The sequence below is a fragment of the Ambystoma mexicanum genome, chromosome 6p (genome assembly GCF_040938575.1).
Source record: "Ambystoma mexicanum isolate Mex_15411 chromosome 6p, UKY_AmexF1_1, whole genome shotgun sequence".
In the NCBI taxonomy this organism is placed as follows: Eukaryota; Metazoa; Chordata; class Amphibia; order Caudata; family Ambystomatidae; genus Ambystoma; species Ambystoma mexicanum.
In genome coordinates, this window is record NC_090935.1 from 823,014,729 (window position 1) to 823,037,487 (window position 22,759).

The 22,759-nt window shown below is 46.6% G+C and overlaps 1 protein-coding gene across 1 annotated transcript in view; it reads left to right on the forward strand.

The window, feature by feature from the left end:
• PPIP5K2 (diphosphoinositol pentakisphosphate kinase 2) overlaps window positions 1-22,759 on the forward strand; it is a 2,362,281-nt gene that overhangs the window by 32,052 nt on the left and 2,307,470 nt on the right. Inside the window, exon 2 of the mRNA XM_069625464.1 lies at window positions 14,223-14,358. The gene's annotated coding sequence lies outside the window, so the exon portion shown is untranslated. The remainder of the gene's footprint in view (window positions 1-14,222; window positions 14,359-22,759) is intronic.

Consider the following 22,759-nt stretch of genomic DNA (forward strand, 5'->3'; position numbering starts at 1 on the left):
TTTGATGGCACAAAACTACTACACATTGTAAAGGTCTGGTTGCAGCAAAGTGAGGGAAAATCCCCTGTACTGACTGCTGTCACTGGGGAAAGTTTATCTAATGGCGCCAACGACACAGGCGGGTATTACTCGTCGAATGCGGTGTCCAAGCCTCCCATGAAGCCACCATGTAAAAGAACGATAGGCCACCAGCCTGTACCACTTGTGAAAGAGAAAGATACAAACTGTTTTTAAATGACCAAGATAAGTGTATTAAACCTTAGTTGTCAATGACAATTCTTGTATCCAATGGCATTTTTGCCAGGACAAATGCTACCTAGACACTGCACAATATTCAACGTTTTTTATATGACTATTACTAGAGAATTGCAAGACTAAATCGGTATGACAATGATATATTGAAGTTACGACAATATAGGAGACAACCACGAAATAGTAGTGGCCTAACTGACATCGCAACCAGAGTATACTTACTCGTTACTTGGATTACGAGGGCGAACTGTTGCGCGAAGTTCATGCATAAGCACCATCAAAATCCTCAACACGGACCGTGTGAGGCAGGCTGCCCTGAATGCTGGCAGCTCGGTAACGCATTGCGGCCGTGGCCCGCCTTGCGATATGTAGGACAAGCATCCAGAGTTTTCTCTGCAGCAGCAGTTCTCCACCTCGATTGGCATTAGCGCGCACCGATTGCAGGTACACCAGGTGGAGGCGCCGTCCATGTAACTAGGCTCAGGCTCTTGATCTGTTGAATCGTCCTCCCAACTGTCGTCCGAAACCCCATTGTTTCTGCATCTTTCTCTTTGCAGTAATTCCACCTCGGAATACTCGGGCTCGTACTGGTAGGGCAAAGCAAACAAAAATAATTTATAGCGATGGTACTGTTATCTGTTCGCACGGGCTACAAGCAACAAAGGTAGCTGACCAGAGCACATAAACGAGTCACAGAATACTCAAAGAAATACAGTGAGAGGAATGGAATAGAAAATCTGATGTATGTTGTGGAACAGTCTGTTTATACTTATTGAGGAAAGAGGCGTCCTGCCATTTCCATTGCGACATGTCATTCGCTGAAACGCAGAGAATGTTGACACGAGACGTGCTTTGGCGTTGTGAAATGAGCAGTACGCGTCTAGTGATGTCATGCTCAGGGGCGGGGGGTATGATTTAGTGCCGCAAAGGCAGTCCACCCAGGGCGATGCGTCAACTGATAAGATTATCACAAGATGGCCGCGCCCTGCGGCCTGATTTCGCTTGTGTACAAAAGCTGAAAACTCCAGCAAGGTGCATAGGAAATGTTTGTACGATCGATCAACATATGGTTAAAAACACATGGCCGAACCATAGGGACAATAATATTTCTGACCGCACCATTCCTTTAAGCCAAACAAAATATTTGTCGAATTGTAGTTTCACATATCTATTCATCAAAGGCACACAAACAGAAATCTAACCTAATTTAAAAGGTCAATTAGGACATATATTCAGGGGAAACCCCAGCAACCCACTACCCAATCCAAAACCCCCTGCAAGCCCCCACCCAATCCCCTTATATTTATAATCCAAAACCAACCCAATACATATATAAAATAATTAAAATGCTACAAAGGTCAATTGTGCAGAAGGTCAATTAGGACCACTATAATTAGGTCAATTAGGACAAAAGGTCAATTGTAAAAGGTCAGTTTGGGTAATACCGATATTACCACCTGTGGGTGTGTAATCTGACTCCACGGTGTAAATGCAGTTCTCTAACCCTTTCTGCAATTGGCTCAATCGCCAGAGCGAAGAGTAGTGGGGAGAGTGAGCACCCCTGTCATGTCCCCCTCTCCAAAGCAAGTATCATTGTCAATTGAACATTCACCCTCCCCTGGCCACCAGTTGGTGTGTAGCAGCTTGATCATAGCAATATAGTGTTCTCCCAGTCCCATCTGCCGCAGTACGTTAAACAAGAACGGCCATTCGACCGAATCGAATGCTTTAGGGGCGTCTAATAGGGCTGCCACAATGGAGTCCCTGAGTGGCACCGCTGCCATCAGCCCGAGCATACTCCAGAGACCATACGAGGTGGATCGTCCCGGTGTAAAGCCCGCCTGATCCGCCCTCATCATTGTCTGCATCATCTGTGATAGTCGGGACGCAAGGATCTTTGCTAAGATTTTATTATGTATATTGGTGAGATTGGGCGGTAGGAGGAGCAGTAATTACCGGGTTTATCTGGTTTTAGTAGTACCACTACCATAGCTTCCCTCAGTGTGTCTGGTAAAAGTCCTGTCTCTAGGCTGTGTTGGAACATGTCTAGCAGGTGGGGACCTAATCTATCTGTGTAATATTTATAGAATTCTGCTGTGAACCAGTCGGGACCTGGTGATATCCCATTTGGCAAAGACTTAATAGCGTTTAGCACTTCGGACAATGACAGGGGGCGGTTCAGGTGTTCTCTCTGGTCGTCGGAGCACCAATGCAGAGCCACTTGGTCCAGGTACTCTTCAATATCTGCCTGGGAAACATGTATAAGTGATTATAAAACTTAAAGAATTGCCGTACTATCTCGGTGTCTTCAAATCTGTCCATCCCCCTGGTCATCTGCAATAGCCTGAATCCTATTCCTCAGATTGTCCGTTTTAGTTGCTCTAGCTAATGTTCGGCCTGGTTTGTGTCCTTCCCCAAATGGACAAATATTAGCCTGATTACCAATGTACTTAACCTCCTGAAGTGCGAGTGCCTGGAACTCTTGTAGCTGTCTCAGAATCTCTGCTTGTTCCTTACTCGTTGGAGTTGGGGGTTGCAATCTGCAATGTTCGATAATATTCTCCATGATTACCAGTTACCATCTAATTTGTCTAAGAATCCCTGCCTCCTTGGATATTCTCTTGCCTCGTATCACACATTTAAAACATTCCCATAGTATCCCTGTGGACTCCACCGATCCCACATTCATCTCAAAAACGTTATCTATGGACAATGTAATACTTTCCAGGAAGACTGTATCAGTAAGGCCCTCGCTTTTAAACCGCCATGGGAGCCTCCCCTTTACCCGTCCTGATAGTCCAATTTCTAGTAGTACGGGAGCGTGATCTGATAAGGTGTGGGCAAGTATTCTCACTTCTGTAACTTGCTCTAGTAGCGAGTGCGAGATCAGAAAGAAATCCAACCTCGATGCAGAGTTATGAGGAATTCAGTGACAGGTGTCCGATTCCTCACTCTGCACACGTCTGCGACGTCCCACGAACGAGTCATACCCTGCAACCGGTTAGTCCACTTATTCCCAGGCCTATGGCTACCACCTGTCCGTCGATTTTGGGCTGCAGTACTGCATTGAAATCGTCGGCCCAGATATTTCCCCAGGTTGTAACTCCCCAAGTTGCCAGTTTATCCAATCTAGAGTATCCATCATGTCTTGATTTGGACCATAGTAGTTAATGAGGGTATACAATGTTGCCTGTACAATGAGGCCTCTACCTTCCCCGTCCCTCACCACTTTCATTTGGTGGAAGCCTACTTTATTGCGTATTAGGGTGCCACCCCCTTGCATATGAAGAATATGACGAGAAGTATCTATGACATCCCCATGATTTTCGAAATTTGGACTATGTGTCTTGTGTTAAATGGGTCTCTTGTAGAAATGCTATTCCTAGTTGATGCCGCTGCATGTACAGCAGTATTTTCCTACATTCTAGTGAGGCATTTCAGTTACCTGACATTCCAGGTGCAAAAGTTAAGTGTGGCCATTTCTTTTGCTCAGCAAAAATGACCATTTCGTGTTTCTTGTTTCGTGTTTCTTGGCTCTTGTGCGGGTCTGACTATCATTGCCTTCCAACCTCTCATCCCATGACCCTCCCATTGCGAATCTAAAGGGTGACTCAGAGCGCACACCTCGGTGCGCATCGCTCTGGTGCCGTGAGTAGTGAAATGATCATTTCAGGTCTACTGTAGATTCCCCCCTCCTCCACTGACCACCCCAACTCGTCAGTGCCTTCCCTCCCCCGTCGACCACCTCAATTTGCCAGTGTCTTGTATTCTTACCCCCCTTCCCATATCCCTTCTCAACCTGCCCCTCCATCCCCCCTTGGCCTCCCATCCTGTCAACATAGGTACCGCCTTTATTACCACTTATGTTGAGCTTCCGCTTGAGGGACTGATAGAGGTCCAGCCCTGCACACACACCGTTTCTTATATGATTAGCCTCCCGACCCCTATGAATCTTAATTAGATCGGTATTCCGTGTCAGCTGTGAGAAAAAGTATATACAGTTCCCGGCAGTTGTCAGCCGTTGTTCCCCCTTTCTCGGGGGTTTCTTGGCTGCAGTTCCAGGAAGGTGATGGCCTCTTCCGGCATGTGAAAAAATATTGTTTGGCCCCCGTGTTCTATTCATAGCTTGGCTGGGAACAGCATAGCATACCGGATACCCCTGTCCCGTAGTTGTTTCTTGACTGCAGTATGCGTTCTCCTCTAGGCTTGTACTTTATCCGAGAAGTCAGGGAAGTGTCTGATCGTGTCACCTCTGTAGGTCACTGTGCCTTTCTCTCAGGCTTTGCGGAGAGCGGTGTCCCTGTCGGTAAATTAACATGCGCAATATGATTGGGGGGGTGGTGCCCCCGGGACTGATCTTCTGCCGCTGGGTATTCGGTGCGCTCTCTCCACGATATACATCTGTGAGAACTCTTCTGGGCCGAGTGTCTCCCATAGCAGCTCCTCCATAAGAGGCTCATTGTTCCGCTGTTCAACCGATTCCGGAACTCCAACGATTCAAAGGTTGTTCCTGCGTGATCTGGATTCCAGATCTTCCTGCTTGTCAGTCAGTTCTTTGAGTGTGCGTTGGACCACAGCCATGTCCCTGGTGAGTGATGTTGTCCCACCCTCCATGCCCGCCACTTTCTCCTCTACTTCATCCAAGCGTTCGCCATGTTTTGTCATGATGCCTACCTCCAAGGAGCCAGACAGGGCCCGGCACCCTCAGAGGCAGGCAACATGTATACTAGGGAAGTCCCAGCCACCCCAGATAGGGGCTCTTTGGACTCAGTCCTGCGCCGTTGGCGTCAGGCTCATAAGGGATAACAGTCCTGGCACCATCGGCGCCAGGCTCATACAAGATATGGAAGGAAATGTGTTTGGTGCAAACTTACCTGGCAGACCATGCTGCAATTTCCTTACCTGGCAGATCATTCTACAACTTCCAGATGAAAAAGGAACTACTTAACCACACAGGTGTGGCTGGTGGCAGGATACATACCTTCAGTGGAAGGATACATACCTGGGACTACTTGAAAGGCTATTTAAGCCACGCCCAGACAGCAAACCACGCCTCGCGTTGTTCTGCTCATAGCAGCTGGACGCTCACCGTGCCTGCTCCTGCTCCAGTCCTCGACCACGCCGGCCAGCATCCTGGAAACACCTAAGGATAGAAAAGGGAAGAAGAAACAGGTGAAAACAAACCTTACCTGTTAAAGCTGCATTCCGGATTCAGCGCGCCAACGTTCCTGCAAAAAGACATCATTTTAAATACTCACCGCGTCACATACATCTCGGCGCACTTCTCTTACCTGCACGTGGCGCCTTCGGCTCTGTGACGCCCATCCGGATCTCCTGCAGCATTCCAGCACCTACGGGGAGACGAAGAGAAGAAAGCAAGGTTAGAAGGGGAAAATACCCAAGAAGCACTTACCCGCCAAGCTAATTCTTCTTACCTTCAGGTCGGTGCCATTCCTTGGGCATTTCAGCACCCCGGCCCCTATGGGGAAAAAGCAAACATCACATTAGTGAATGCAAGAACCGTAGCAAACGAACTATTTTAAACTTACCTGCCTACAGGTCGGACTCAGCTTCTGCTTTGTACCGGCTCCATTTCTTCGGCATTCTAGAACTCCGGCCCCTAAGGAAAAAGAGACAGGAAAAGACAGTAGTGGGCCTACACCAAAACTCACCTGAAATCAGGTTTTCGACGGAAACCGCCCTCAGCCCAGAGTCTTCCATTACCTGCAAAAGAGAAGAGGAACAGTTTAGACTCAAGCTTGCCATAAACATTTACGGTACTTACCGGAACAGACAAGCGAACTCGAACTTACTATCCAGTGATCCCAACACGCCCCTGCATCAGAAGCAGGATGGAGAGCTCGCCTTTTCAATCCCTAAGGTGAGCCTCCACAGGGAGTTACTGAAGGGTTGCAAGGAGGGTGAGAAGGGGAACGGGAGATCAACACAAAACCCGCAGAGTATTAACCCTTCCTTTTCGCTCACAGAAGGGTATTCATCCGAGCCAGACAAGCCGGATTTGGGAACTCAGCCCACTCCATCTTCAGGGTGCTGAACATCTCCTTCGAAGAGGCCACTGCCGTCCAGACCACGCCCGCGCCTCCGTGGGAACCAGGTGAGCGTTACATGTTTGTCTAAGCGGACCCACATGTGGTCATCTTTACAGGTGAGAGTGCCTAGCTTTCCGTCTGAGGGACTGTATTCTAGCTTGCAGTTGGTTAAATATTATCTTGATGTCCTGAAATGCACCTACAGGGTCCTGGGGTGTTGCCTGAGACTGAGATTCAGATGGCCCTTCCATTGGCATATTGCTTTTGGGCTGTGAGGGGATGTCAAACTGAAGTTTAGATTGTTGTTTGTGTCCATTACCGGATTTGGACATCTCCCCAGTTCTGTTGATTATGCCCGTGTATTGATATGAGGCTTGTATTTGTCTGTAGACCTAAGTTCCTCCTCCTCTTTCTCCGTTGGTCAGTGGTAGGTCTCTGATCTCTCTCAGGCCGGGTCAGTCTCCAGTCCGTAGCCTAGTAATTTAGGTGCCAAGGGCGCTTCACTTCGTTTGATTTATATGCCGAGTGAAGGGCGCTTCACTTCATTTGATATATATGCCCGGTGCGCAGACTCCATGGGCCCTTTGCAGTATTTTCCAGGTTCACTTTGTTGCCCCTTGTAATACGGCTCAGAAGCTGTAGTGAGGTGATACTTAGTGAGGCTAGCTCTGCGCGTACAATAAGGACTCTCACCAGGAGTTCTTGTTGTGTCACTGAGCGAGCAGGCCTGACCCACTCTCCTTCCGTGGTATTCACACCAGATCCTACTTCGAATGGCCGCACCTGGTCCACTCTTTGTCTGTGTGATACGCACTGCCGCTGTTCTTTGCTTCTGCTGATGTCCCCTGTGTCTGCCCAGGGTAGTCTCCGGGTTGTCGGAGTATCCATTCCGTCTGATTTGCCAAACTGATGGTTGATTCAGCAAAAAACAGGTAGGCCCCCCGTGACTGATGGTTCAGCTTATCATTGGGCCCTTGGTGTTTGTCCACCGGCCCTCATATCAATGACTCACGTTCTCCTCAGCTCGCTCCTTGGTTTCCCGTGCTGGCTAACCTGGTGAGTCTTGTTATAAAATTATGTCTACAGGTCAGAGATCAGTTTGTGGCAATCCTAATGCACTGGGCTGTTGGTGAGTATTGCAGTCCACGGTAGTGAGTCACGTTTGTCCACTGATTGGAGGTACTTATGAAGCAACCCCCCAAAGGTCCTGAGGCTGCCCCCGGGATGAAAGCAGCAGCGCCAGCAATCGGGTCTGCCCCGCCATGCCCCGCGAACCCTCTGCTGAAAAACTGGAATGTCCGGTGGGTAGGCTAGCCTCTGCAAGCACTGTCACTGACCTTGTTCTTCGGGTTGCGCCTCAGTGCGCCAAAGTTGCATGGTTTTCTGTTTGTAGCTACCCTCTGTCAGCGTTCTAGAGCAGCTGCAGCCAGTATCGGATGTTGCGGTGAGTAACTTCGGTTTGCTTGTTCGGGGTCTAGCATCCCTCGGGATCGCCTGCATTGTCGCGTTGTGTGTTCATTTGGACCTGGTCTCCCCGGGTGTCGGGAGGGATGTGGGTCCAGACCTTGCCTCCCAATGTTGTGTTCCCTGCCAGATGGGCACCCAGGGGCACCCGTCCTTCCAACAGTGTCGGGGACACCGATGCTGGGGGGAGAGAGATGTAAGCCCTGATATTGAGATGACGGCAGGGTCACCGTCACCCCAGACCTTGCAGGTAGTAGCGCTGCTCCCCGTTGTCGCTCGTACAGTGTTCTAGTAGCCGTACAGTATATCTTCTCAGGAATCTTGTTTGGACCACATAGCGTGGAGTCTGGACGTAGGCGTTTGCAGATCACTACCCTGAGTCGGGGCTTGCCGGATCAGGTACTACGGCGGTCCGGTATCAGCTGGTGCTTCCTCCGACTCGTCGCCCTGGGCCTCAGCAGTGCTGGCTACGTGGCGACTGGAGCTTTATTCCAGATTACATATAATCAAAGGTGGCGCGCTGTGCTTTGCTGTGCCCACCCGCTCTGTCGGAGCAGAGGCCAGGTCAACCCCACCCGGGGGGATGCCGGATCCAATCCCTGTCACTTGCCACCGCTTTCTCCCGGTGTGCCGACGCTGGTTCCTGCTGCCCAGGTTTTTGGCACAAAACAACACTTTACCCGTGTTGGTTGTCTCTTGGGCCCCCTCCGTTTCAGCTGTTCCCACTCCACTCGCAGGGCATTCCGGATGTCCGTGTTAGGCAGCCGCTCTGTTTGCAACGCACATGGGCCTCTGGCAGCTTGGGCCACGCAGTTATTGCATATGGCTGTAGTTCAGCACTGATTCACTCCGGGGTTTTGATGATATGGTCGGGTGATGTCTTAACCCTCATGTGCTGTACACCAATCTCCTCCTGGTGTTGAGAGTGTCACCGGATTTGGACTGGATTTTGAACAGCGTGCTGGAGCTCACGGGCCCGCAGCCATTATGGCTGGGCTCTCTAGCACCCCTACATTGAAATGAATGTTCTTTGCCTGTGTTTTCTTTATTCTCTTAAACATGTATTTATTATTGAGGTGTCGAAGCCTGACTTTAATCGGTACAAATGAATTTCTTGCCCTCTGTACTGTGCATGTGTAATCCGGATAAATAGTTATTTTTGAGTTGTCTTGTTGGATCTGTCCTCCCTCCCTTGCAAGCTTCACGATTACCTCTCTGTCCTGAAAGTTCAATGCAACCCCGGGGTACAGGGGGCGTTCTGCAGGGACCTGTGGGCCCTCTCCAGCATGAATCCCTGCGACAGATTGCCAGCTCCAATTTCCAGCAGGAGTAGATTCTCCGCGTATCTGGTAGGGTTTGGGCCCTCCGTTCCTTCCGGAATTCGTAGCAGGTGTTCCTTATTCCGTTGGGCCCTCCCCTCTGCATCTTCCGACCTCAGCTCCAGTACGGTGTTTCTCCTCTCCAGTTCTTTCACTATAGTCTCAAGGTCTCTCATGGTCTCCTGAGTTTCCTTTAGGTCAGACTCCGCTGTTGTCACTCTCTACGACAAGTTGCGGACATCCTGGCTGAGTAGTTGCATATCTGCTTTAACTTTGTCTAGTTTAGTTTCCAAGGAGGCCCTCAGCGCTGCTATTGCTGCTAGTACCAGGTCTTCTTCAGGGTTTGCCGTCTCTGCTTCTTTCTGCACTGCTCTTGAGCACTTTGATGTGTCACTGCGCCTGCTAGCTCCGTTGAACTAGTCCATAATTGTTGTTTTGTTTTTCCTTTTGGTGGGGGACATTGTCTGCTGGTGTGTGGCAACTTCCAATCTTCGTCAGCAATGCAGTACCGTGTTGACTATTCGGGGATTTTCTGTTGAGTAAGTCCACAATCGGCTCTTACTTTCACCCCAGACTTTTGGGATAGTTTGTCAGATTCCCTCAAGTTATCTAGTTGTCCCTAACTGAGGGGCAGTCACCAGTATATGCAGCTTGCATTGCACAGCCCTGATACAGCAGTCATTTTTAGCAATCTTCCCTCGGGCCTCGCCTTTGCCAGGCAAATGCCAAGTACTGTATTCTCGTGCTCCAACTGTTTCACTATTAGCAGCACACCTTCTCGACCTCCAATGTCCGACTCGCAGCCCCAGCTCCAGTGTACCTATGTTCACCTTGTACCAGCAGCTCAATACCCTGCTAGTATGCCCTATATTCATTGGCATCCACCTGCTATGCACAGTTGCCAGCAGTGTAAAACCATGGAGTGTCTTCATCACTGTTAGGGTTTCCCTCTTCAATGCACGTGTGTTTTCCCAGCATGCTTCGGTGGGTGCCAGTCAGCTATATGCCTGCCCGGACGCCAGCCACCGCCATTATTTATGTGCTTGCTCTCATCGCCTGGGTCACTGCTCTGCTGACCAGGGGAAAGAGGCACCGTGTGCCGGTATTGTGGGCATCCCATGGCTGCCCCCCAGTTCTCAGTAAAGCACCTGCCTTTGCGACTAGGACTGGTCTTGCAACAATGTCTTCAAACAGGCTCCCCACTGTCTTTGCTGTGTCACAGCATGGCCGCCGTATTCCACTATCCCTCCTTTGTCCCCATGCAGCTGCTTTATCCTATGTAGAGCATGACCCTTGTTAGTGGTTGTAGGACAGGCTATTCTCAACCCAGCTTGCTTGTTTTACCAGCCTGCCGGATCTGCATGCCCTTAAGCATGCTAGACAGCCTTCCTATTTCCAGGATTTTATGATCTCAAGGCTGCGCAACCTGCGTGCATGTCTGTTTGCCGTAGAGCCGAATCCACGTACCTTGTAGGGCGTTCACCTCCAATCTGCTATTCGGTCCTCCCCACTGCGCACTGTAGTGATCTTGAGCAGACCTCACGTTGCCTTGGGCTGCTGTGCGCATTCAGCACCCACTCTGTCAGGCAGCGCAGCTGCTGTTCTTCCTTCCCCCGCTGGCCTCACTGCATGTTTTCCTTTGTGCGGTCGGGTCTTGGCTGCTGCACCACGGAGCTAACCAGCACTGGCGCCGTTGTTCGTCGCTCCCCGTCCATGCTCACAGGTCCGCCTCCGGGCCGGCGCGGCACCCCTCGGAGACGGGGGTATGTGCTGGTGCCCAGCCTTGCCAGCACTCGGCTGACACTGTACTCCGCCGTTATTACCTGCCGTCTAAGGAGTCGCTTGCCACAAGAGTGCCGGGATACAGTATGTCTCTCTACCGCAGGTACAGCAGGCGATGTTGCTCTTCACGGCTCCTCCTCCCTTTTAGAATCAAGCCGGGGGTTTGTCCGCCATCTTTGTTCCACCTTCTTCCACAACAGTCCCTTCACATTAAATAGCTCTCCGATTTTCCCTGACAATCTCCTCCAGGGCTGGGGAAGCACTTTGCACGTCTGCTGATGTGCTTGAGTTGATGCAGTTCGAGCCAGATCACTGCTTTATAGGATCTATAGTAGGTTCGGGACGAGAGCTTCGCTCAAGCACTACCTCACTCCATGGGCTCATGCCACGCCCCCCAGCCTGTGTTCTCGACTTAAAACATATTGAGTAAGAGACCCTTGGAACAGCTGTTTGGCATATGGTCACATATAATGGTACACCCCACACTATATATTTTCCTGAATCCATCTCCTCCTCTATTAGCCCTTTACCAATCTTTGCAATAAAATCTTCTGAAACCATTAATTATGTTCGGTTTACAATTTAAAAGATCACCTGCATTTCAAAACGTTTCATCAGTCAATATGCCTTGGTGCATTATAGAATTTAACCAAAACCAACTGCCCAATTCCTGGGATCTTGAATGAAACCGAAAGAATATCCTCACTGGGACATGAGGCTTTCTTGCAAATCATCTTCAGTCCTGCAGAAACATAAATGGCCAACCCACTGGAGGGACGCGCGCATGGTTTAGGTTTGGGATTATTCCCATATGGAAAATAACCATCTATCCAGCGAGGTGGAATGGCCCAGGTCTCTTGGATCGGGAGAATGTTATTGCATTTCAAATAGTTTAGCCTATTAGTCTCTTATATACAAATCAGTGTTTTGGTGTGCACAGCTAGAAATTCAATAAGCCGACAAATAAAATTATGGTTTTTGGAAAAGGCGGTAAACCCCATGGTTGGGATCTGCGTAACTTCAGAATGGAGGAGGTGGAGTTGTTCCAATGCTTGGGGGTTACTTTTCTCCAAGAGCAGCAGTTGGGGAAAAAATATCAGGGAAACCACAGAAACTGCCTCATCGAGGCTGGGTGGTGTCTTCAGATCATATTTGAACTATGGGGCCTGGTAAGTGCCTGTAAGAATTTAAGGTTAAGGTCAGTTCTATAATTTATACAGCAGTGAGATATGGGGTTATTTCGTGCTGGTGCGGAACATATTTTTGTGCTGGATGACAGGGCGTCCCGAAGGTACACCAGGTAGTGCCTTAAGTCTGCAATTGGGGGTTTGCAATCTTGAGGTGCAGGCACAATTAAGGTTCATATTCTATTTCTTGAAAGCTCATTTGGGCTACTTTTTGAACCCTAATCTGCACTAGGGTATATGCAAGATTTCCGATTTGTTTGCTAAAGATGCATTTCTCTGCTATGATGTGGGCAGTTCACCTTTGGCAAGGCTGGGTGCTGGTGGGTTGGACACACTCATTCCTTCATTCACTCACTCATTCATTGAACCAACTTAAAGTAGAATTTAAGGAAAGAGCTTGCCACAGGGGGCCGTAGGAGGCGGGTATTCAAAATGCCTATAGGTTACCCTTTCTAGACCTTTATGCAGGTGTACGAGTTCATGCTTTGCAGGGAGGAGAAATATGTGATGCAGGGAGGAGAAATGTGTGAAATAAAATCCCTAGACAGCTGGAGGCTTGTGTTGATACTCTGTATGCATCTACTACCTCTCTATTCTCTGATGAAGGGGGTTCCTCTCAGTGCTCACAAAAAAACAAGAAGGGGGTCGTATGAGGTGTTTTTATAATTTAGGGGCAAACAGATATGTGGTACATTTGTTTTACAAATTTGTAGTCGTTTTATTGAGTTGTGCAAGATCTAGTTAAAACACCAGTACAGGCATGGAGGCTGTTCCTCTATAATGAATTTTAATTATTAGGTTTTTATTAATGATGTGTATGAATACGCTAAATTTACACTTTTACTGCGTGCTAGTGTTGCCTGAATTTTATGTACGTTTTTTTATTTAACTTGTTTGTGTATGATTGTATTTTAATTGTTAATGGAGAAATACATTCATTCAGATGAGATACTCCATGTTGGATTTTTAATTAACTGCCTGTTTGGTTGTGGATGTGAGACCATTTTATAGCATAGCTCCATTTTTAGGGATGAGATCAAATGGGGTCACAGGAGCCAGAGAGAGTGGATGAGGAAAGGTGGTAGTAGGTTAAAAGGTGCAGGCTCGAATACTATGGAAGACTGGTGAGTCTTCTGTTCCTGGTGCAGTTCTAGGTAAAAATAGTTCCAGGCATGGAGTCTTGGACTAAAATTCTTTGCCCACCGAAACCTTTTCTAAGTTTTGCGGTTGAAAGGAGAGCAGAGTTTGTGGACTTTACAGGGCAATGTCGCCGATGGGCTTCTATGTATCTCATGGTAGGTTTGCACCTTGGTCGTCTATATCCTTGCAAGTAATTCTTTGAGTAATTTCTGCAGCATTCATTGTCCTTACAGCAGTCTATGCATTTGTGTGATTTACAAGGTCCCGTATTTGTTGCAACCCATTCTGCATATCGTTTCTAGGTTACTGGTGGTTTTCCTCTGTTCGACATCGCCAGATTTTCTAAACGAGCATTTTCTGTAGCAGCCTCACACTTGTGGAATTCATTCCCTCTAAAAAATACTGCCCACGGCTGGCCTTAATTTTATTTGGGGTGGACTGCTATGTGGTGTTCTTCTTTCAGCAAAAGTTTACCTTTTTGATTCATTAAGAAAAGAAAATATTTGGCATGGGGTGCTTTGGGACTATGATTTATTACATTTTCCTGTATCATTGAGGATTTTGTTTGCAGTTGTCCCATTTTCAGGTGGGTTTTATTTTGAATATTACACTTTTGTTCCCAAATACAATTTGTATTTATGCTTTTTTTATTTGCTTGTACTTTTTATTTTATTTTTTACGGAACCCCTTTCGCTTTGGTTGAAGGCTGTGCTATAAATGTAATAAGACAAATACAATTGGGCTGATTCATGGAATTATTTTTGCTGAAAACGTAGATTTGCGTGCCTTTCTGCCCGAAAATCCCCATACTTTACACAGGGATTTTCGGCAGAAAGGCGCACAAATCTGCGTTTTCGGTGCAAATAATTCCATGAATCAGGCAGAATGTATTTATCGTTTTATTGTATGTATGCACATTTTATCCAATATTCTTGCCAATTAGATCTTTGCAATGTCAGCAAATAAGTTCTTGCACATAAAAAAATAAATATATAGTGTATTAACAACAGATATTTCCCGACCTTCAGGATTGAAGTATCCCAAATTTGAACACCATGGTGCTGCACAGAAGAAAGACCTGTTTCTAGATTACATGGATTGGCAGGATGCCGGACTGGATCCATGAGTTTTCTTGGGCGCTTCATGTTTTTCTGATATTTTCTGGTAAGTGTTGCATCCAGTTTCACCTTTTATTGAAAGTGTTTTTTTTCTGTCGGATTAAAGAGTTGGTCTTTAAGTCCTACTGTTGGACGAAATAGTAATATTAAAAATCTTATTAACTGCATTACAAAAAGTCTATTGGAGGAGGCCACCTGTTAACGTCTGGGAGCATGATGACTCCTGTGAATGAGAAACTGAATACATTTTGTTGCAGTCAGTACTTGGAGTGAGTAAGATCATAGTAAAATGTTTCGTAATTTTTTAGGTCTTCGTTGCGGTTCAGTACAGTATGTAGTTGATGGTTTTCTCTTCCAATGAAATGAGTGCAGATAGCTGACTCCTCAATTTAACGAGTGTTGGAGTTTTTCCCACCACTCTTTGTGAGGTGTGAAGGAACTCAAACAATTGCCCATCATAGATACCAATGACACATAGGGGTAATGCACAGGACACCTACTAGGAAGACCCACAAGTGAGAAGTGCCAGTATCCGAAAAAGAAGCCACCAGGAGGAAATGCGAACCCAGACAAGATTACATGACTTCTCTGAGAGAAGGAGCATCCAGGCACAAAATGGTCTCATGACTGGGGCAACAGGAAAAGGCAATACAGGCTGTTGCAAGACGGAGCTGCGTTGGGGTAGAAGCAAGCCACCTAACTTCCACGCTAAGAAGACTCTCCACCTCATGGCGCTTGGTCAAAGAGATTTTGACTGAGAGGCAGCACAGCAAAGACTAGGTAACTGTTCTACGGCTAAACAGATGGACATGCCATCATGGACAACTGATTGGGAAGGGTGTGGAACGGTTGAAGGAAAAGTCCAGGATGGGACTCTGCCAGCCTAGAAGAAGGTGGAAGCCATAATCCAGCAAATATGGCCATCCCAGGTCCTCAGCAGCAATGGCCTCTTCAGCGGCTGTCTACCATGAAATCCGTCAGATAGATTAAAAAAAATGTGGACGTGTCTGTGTGGTGTTTTGCCAGATCACTGGCTGTTATTCTGCATGCAGAATGTGACCATGATCCCATCAGCCGAACTAGGCCACTTAACCTTCTGGAGAGCAATTCCTCCAGTTAAGATGAGGATAACAGTGACATTTGTAAACACATTGTTAAATGGCGGGTTTTTGATATGGACTCCCATGGTCCACTTAGTTATGCTGCAGCCATTACTTAGAGATTGTTTTAGTGGGACTGACTGAAGTTGTTAAAAAGTCCTTCTGTATACACAAATTGTACTACGATGGGGAGTGCCGTGTAGCAAAGGGGATACTTTTATTGGTTGTAAAAGGCCATGCAAACCACTGTAAGGTAGCAATTCTGTAGTTGTGAACCGCCTATAACAATCTAATAGAGAAAAACATTAAAGCGGAATAAGAGCAATGGAAAGGAATCTTGTTGTATACTCTGACAAACCTGTAGTAACAGCCTGCCACCAGGCACTCCGTTTTAAATGAAAATTTCTCTTCAATGGTAGAGTCTTAGAAAAAGTGTATTGCTTTGAATATCTGGGAATCTGGTTTAATAGATCTGGGAGTTGGGCCCCCCAGGAGGGGAAGGGTAATTGGTGGTTAGTAGGTGTGCAAGTGCTCTTTGTTTGGTTTGAATAAAAGGGCACCATTCATTGTTTCAGATGTTTACTGAACTTTCCGCAGGTCTGTACCGAAGTGCAATATGGGGGTATACCGGAATCAACAGAGAGTAAATTGAAGGCTACCAATGAGTGTCCCCACAAAAGCATTATTTTTGGAAATTGGGTTCATGAGTATCAATTTTGAAGCGCCTATTAGGCCAGTAATATAATAGCTTAGATTACAAGAAGAGCTTCATCTGTACACAGAAGCCATTAGGTGTGTCATTCGCTATCCTGGAGGTTCAGACATTAAAACAGTTTAACCATGTTAAAAGCTTAGTAGGGGAACTTGGTTTGGCCCATCTTACAGGCAAACATTTTAGGACTGCCTGCAAATCGTTGGTTGATGTTAAAGCAGCTTTGGGACTATGGCAAATAGAAAAACATATTGTCAACTCTATGCACCAGAAAAGGCTTATGGGCTATCTGATGGATAAAACATAACCTTTTGCTGAATTATACCTCCAATGTATATACTTCTCAGAGAAAAGAGCACTTTACATGACATTTCTTTGAAGCTTTTTCAATTGCTGAATTTACTTCTGAATGGCCCATTAATAACAAGATCAGTCCGTTATGTCCTGCACATATCAAATCTCTACCACATGTTCTCCTTTTTTGTGCTACATAAACTGAATATGGAAGGAATTGGTGAATCCCTATTTTTTATAATTATTTGTTATGAAATTATTTTGATTTTAAACATAAACAAGCCTACAGTTCCACTACAAAAGAAAATACACCCCCAGTTCTAATGCCCCCCCTTGGGTCCATGCATGGCATTCATCTTACATAGAAACTATCACCAGATATCGAGAATACGCAACTGCTGAGGACCGAATTGCAAATTAAAGTCTGTTTGTACAAATTCCAACACCTCTGCCCAATCAATGGCAAATGTTGTCTATTCGCCCTGGATTTAATACATAGTCCACTCCAATGACACACAATTCATATCCTATAAAACCATTCAGTCACTGTTGGCGGATCCTTGGATTTCCACTTTTGCGCAATCCCCAATAAAGCGGCCAGCTGCAGCACCACAAATGTAGTACACCTTGATTTTGAATTTCCTCGCATAGCAGAGTCAAACATCAGCAATAAGTTGGCTTTCAAAGAATTTTGTTTTGACTTACCAAACACTTGTTGCATATGATTATCTATCTCTGCCCAATATCCCTTTAACATCTGACAGTGCCACCATACATGACCCCAGTTCCCTATAGCACCACACTGTCTCTAGCATAGCTCTGACAAAGAGGATTTGATCTTGTGCAAACAGGCATGCATGTAATGCCGATGCGTAACCAGTTTCTTTTTTTTTAACATGGTTTATTTATTCCGCAGATTCTTACAGAGAGCAAGTCATTCGAAGTATTCATAAACAACAAACTATCGGCATTAGCTTACAACATCTTTGAAGTCTCATAAAGTGTCTCTGTTGGCTCTGTGGTTTTTTAACTTTTCAACATCCCCAACCCAACTCAATCCGCCCTCCCCCTTCCTTCATCATTTAGTCGGTTTGAGGTTGTTTATTGTTGAACTTTGTCGGGATTCTTTGTCCTACTAGATCAAACATATATGGAATATTTTAATAAGTGTCAGTGTTTGAGTATCCTGGGTCTGAGAAAGTGTTGTTCTTTATCTCTTACCATTTCGCGGAAGGGCTCCCAAATTGCCAGGAACTTGAGGTATCTGTCGGCCTGAAGTGCACCGATCTTTTCCATTGCCAAAAGTCCCCATTTTGTGATCCACCACCACGCAATTATTGGATCTTGCACCGATTTCCATCCTTGGGCCAGAGTCAATCTTGCAGTCGTGAGAAGGTGTGTAATTAGTGTAGCGTTGTGCCCTTTTGCCGGATATATACTTTCAGCTACCACCCCCAGCAAAACTACCTTCGGGTCACATGGCATTGAGACTCCTGTTATTGCTTTTATGTGTCCCAGGACTTCGTTCCAGAATATCTCTGCCTTCGGGCAAGTCCACCACATGTGGCAGAAATCTCCCATTTCCCCAAAATCCCTCCAGCAGAGTGGGGAGTATTTAGGATTTATTTTGTGCAATCTAAAGGGTGACATATACCATCGATAGCACACCTTATAGGCTGATTCTACATCTAGAACTTTTATGTGCTCTTGCCCATATCCCCCCCCCCCATTCCTCCACCGTAATATTATCCCCCAGGTCCTTTTCCCAGCTCATTTTATATTGTAAGGCATCTTCTGGGAGGGCCGGATGAAGAAGCTTGTATAGCCTAGAGATTCCGCTCCCAGTTGAACCCTCCTGTAGGGTTTGTTCAAGACCTATCAGGGGTCTGTTAGCGTCTCTTTTCACAGATGGGTGTGTTATCCATTGTCTTAATTGGGTATATCTATATCTTTCCTTTTCCCCCAATATGAAATTTTTGTTTACATTCCTCAAAGGAGAGAGGTTCACCCTCTCGGAACATGTCAGCCAGGGTCAGGGTTTCAGTAGCTACCCATCCCTCCCAAAAATGTGTCTGGAGCCCCGGGGTAAATTCGGGATTGTACGCTATTGGGGATTGTGGGCTTAGTCCACGTTTGATGTTCCTCTTTTTTAACTCCCCATCCCAACTATTAAGCGCCATTCTAGTGGCTTCTAACAATTTTCCACTCGATTGACGTTTATGTGGTGGAAGGGTATGTAGTATTTTTAATGGGCATGTTGTCACTTCTTGCTCTATTTGAACCTAACCCAGGGTGGAGTTTTGAGCCCCCCAGTGTAGAATGGGAGTATGTGTGCTGCTCGGATGTATCTCTGTAAATCTGGCAATCCTAGACCCCAGAGAAGCGGGGGTCGCGTCATAACTTTCTTCTGGATTCTAGGCTTTTTGTTTTTCCACACAAAGGTTGAAATGGCTATTTGCAGAGCTTTAGAAATTCAGGGCGGGATCCTAACCGGGAGGGAACTAACGACATACAGCAAGCAAGGCAGAAGGGTCATTTTCACTGCTGTTATTCAGGCGAACCAGGACAGCGCCTGATTATCCCATCTGCATAGATCTTCCTGCAGTTGTTTCCACAAAGGTTTAATGTTGGCCTCATATAGATCAGTGAGTTTCCCAGTTACTCAGACACCCAGGTATTCTAGGGATTCTTTTAGCCAAGACAGTGGAAGTGAGCGCTTAAGTTCCGCAAATTTCTGTCTGATCTTCTCTTATATTTAGGGCCTTTGATTTCCCATAGTTTATATGGAACCCTGAGACCTCAGCAAAGTCTTTCAGTTTCTGCATCATGTGTCCCGGGTATTTGACATGAGAAACAGAAGGTCATCTGCATACAATGCAATTTTATGTTTGATTTCTCTGCATTTCACCCCCTCAATATGCAGCCTGATTTGTGCTGCAAATGGCTCTATTGCCATGGCAAATATTAACAGAGATAGGGGGCAGCCCTGTCTAGTACCTCTCTCTATCCTAATCTGCCTCGAAGTTCGAGGTTCGTCGATGGAACCCAGAAGTTTGCTAACACCATATTGATAAAGCATGGCCCACATCCAAACCTCTCTAATACAAGCCTCAGATATCCCCAATTCAGACTGTTAAACACCCTTCTGGAGTCTAACGCTGCCAAAGAGAAGCGTTGACCTGTTAGAGTACCTAGGTCAATGATATTTAGAGCCCGCCTCACATTATCCTGGGTATTTCTACCGGTAATAAAACCAGTTTCATCGGGATGTATGATTCTTGGGAGGATCTTCCCAAGTCTAGTTGCCACAATCTTAGCATACATTTTAGCATCTGAGTACAACAGTGCTATGGGTCGATAATTAGCACATTCTGAGGGGTCTCTTCCCGGTTTTGGTATTAATAGGGTCAAGGATCTACCCATATCCGGGGTGACTGTGCCTTCTTCTCTAATAACATTGAATAGTTTTACTAGCGGTGCCAATAGTTGTGTGCAAAAGGTTTTCTAGAATCACCCCCCTCCCCCCAAGGGCATCCGGTCCAGGGGTTTTATTTGTTGGTAGGTTGGTTATTGCCTTTTGACCTCCTGTGCTGTTATTTCAGCTTCCAGCGCCTCATTTTCCGCTTCTGTTATCTGAGGCAAGATTGTCTGTGACAGGTAACTTCCCTGAATTTGGGGATCTAAATCCTCTTGCATTGCTAGCTTTGTCTGATACTTTGTCATTATTTCCATCTTATCCTTTTCCCCAAAGCGTAGTTCCCCCTGTGAATCCCTCAGTTGTGTCATATAATTACAGGATTTCTGTTTTTGTAATTTGGCCACTAGGAAGGTATTTGCTTTTCCCCCATGCACATAGTAAGATTGCTTGGTACACAGAAGGGGTTTTGCTACTCTATCTGCAGTGTTAGCTTCCAATTGCGCTCTTTTATTTTTTTAAGCACTCTGAGTGATTTTTGTGTGTGTCTGAGCTTGTGCTGGGTTTCTGCCTCCCTTAATTCTTTTTCCAGTTTTTGGGTAACTAATGCACACTCCCTCTTAGACAGGCCTGCCTGCGAGATGATTTCCCCCGTATGACTGCCTTTCTGCATCCCAAACCATCTTGAAGTCCATCCCTTCCTTATCATTTTCCTTAAAGTAATTAAGGATCGATTCTTCTATGTTCGCTCTAAGGGCTATGTCTTTCAGAATAAGTTCATTAAGTGCCCATCTCTTTGCTTTAGTCCTTTTTCGGGTCTCCCATGTCTATGTATATTATCACTGGCGCATGGTCAGTCAGATATTGGACCCCTATGTCGACCTTCCTTATTTGTGGGATCCGTGTGGCAGACATCAGGATCATGTCAATCCTGGAGTACCCCCGATGGACTGCTGAGAAATGTGTCTACTGTCTTTTTTGTGGAAGAACCTCCAGGTCTCGATCACCCCTAGGTCCCTGAAGAGTTTGCCTAGTGCTAGTCTATTCCTCCCATCTGCTGTTGACAGTGGTAGTGTTTTATCTCATGAAGGGTCCATGACGCAATTAAAGTCTCCCCCTATTATTGTCTGTCCTTCGCACCAGCCGCCAAACTTATCCAAAATCCCCCGAATGTAATTTTCCTGGTTGTCATTTGGCACATAGAGAGCAATGATATCCCAGCACTCTGTTCAGTTCAGTAGAATTGCTACTCCCTTCGATTTCTTTCCTGCTGAGGCGAAATACTGTTGTGGGAAGAGTCTGTGGGCTAAACACTTTTCGTCCTCCGGGAGGAGATGTCTCCTGCAGGATCCCCACTGACTCTGAGTTCCGCTAGCCTCCCCAGAATTGCTCTGCGTTTCGCTGGGGAGTTTAATCCCTGCACATTCAGGGATATTACCATCTCCTCAACCATTGGGCGTGACCTGTGTGGTTTGCTGACCCTGTCTATTAACCCAAGACAGTTGTATGTATTTTCTCAATGAATTATTGCTTCCTTTAGTCCAACCTCGAACCCGGAACCATAATAAACTTTTCCTCCTAATATCTTGAACCCTCTGCCTACTCCCTCGTGTTCTCCCTCCGCCTCCCTTACCCTCTCCCCTTTCCCTTTCCTCCTCTCCCTTGCATCGCCGGGGCCCATCCGGGCGCTCCCTGATTCACGATCAGGGCTTTGGGCCATTTCTTCTTCAAACTTTCTCCTACGCCTGGGATTAGGCATGCCCAGCAAACAGATCCAAGATGGCTTTCCTCCGATCTCCGTCCTCACTTGCAGTTTTGTTATGCGGCTTAAATTCCATTTATTGACCATCAGTCTGGGAAGTAGAACTCCTAGTGTCCTTCACATCCGCTCAATTATCTAAATCGGCCCGTTTTGTGCGGGGGCCCGTCAGGGCTATCTGTCAATCTCTTTTCCCAGGCCTTTCCGCCCTCCATTCCCATTGGCGGTTTGTGTTTTTCAAAGGGGATTGATGTGGAGAAGATTCCATTTGCCTTGTGTCATCTTCAATATGTAGTATTGACCTCGCATGTGCTGATCCGGTGTGTCTTTCCATCCCACGTAAATTTTAGGCCGAAGGGATAGGTCCATTGGGATCTTATGTGTTTGGCCATCAGTACCTTTGTCACTTGTCTCATTAGTTTCCTCTTATGTAGGGTCGAAAGGGCTAAGTCTTGACATAGGTGAACCCGGTTTCCATTGACTGTTAGCTCTGTATGCGACCTGGCACCTTTCAGGATCTCTTCTTTCTGGCTGAAGGAGGTGCAGGCGACCAGTACATCCCTGGGTCTAATCCCTGGTTCGTTTCTTTTTTTTCATTTCGATGAATTCTGCCAAAGCGGATCTCCTCTGGCGGGGTATCTCTGATGAGGCTACTGAAGCATTGTTGCAGGGTGGACCGAAGGTCCACCTCTAGTACTGTCTCTGCTAGGCCTTTGATCCTTATGTTTGATCTTCTGGATCTATTTTCTAAGTCCTCAGCCTGTATTTCCAAATTAGTTGTTGCTCTGGACAGCTTTTCTAACAGAATGCTATTCTGTTTAGTGTCCCTACAACACAGGAAAGGCCCCCTTCGACCACATCCACTCTTTCTCCAATTCCGTTAAGATCTTTCCTAATGTCTTGCAAGGCCCCTTTCAGTTCTTCCTTCATTTGGCTTATTTGGAGCTGGATTGTGCTCATCATTCCTGTTTCCATACCCTTCAGGCATTATAGCAGTTCTTCCTTGTCTGTGGCCATGTCAGTTGGCGCCTCAGTGTTTTCCGGCTCCGACTTATCTTGCCGGGTCTCCAGTGGGGGGACTTCTCCCTGGCTGTTTATATTTCCAGCACTTCTCTATCTGGGATTCTGGACGTTTATGTACTCCTTTGGATTTTCTTGGAGTCCCTC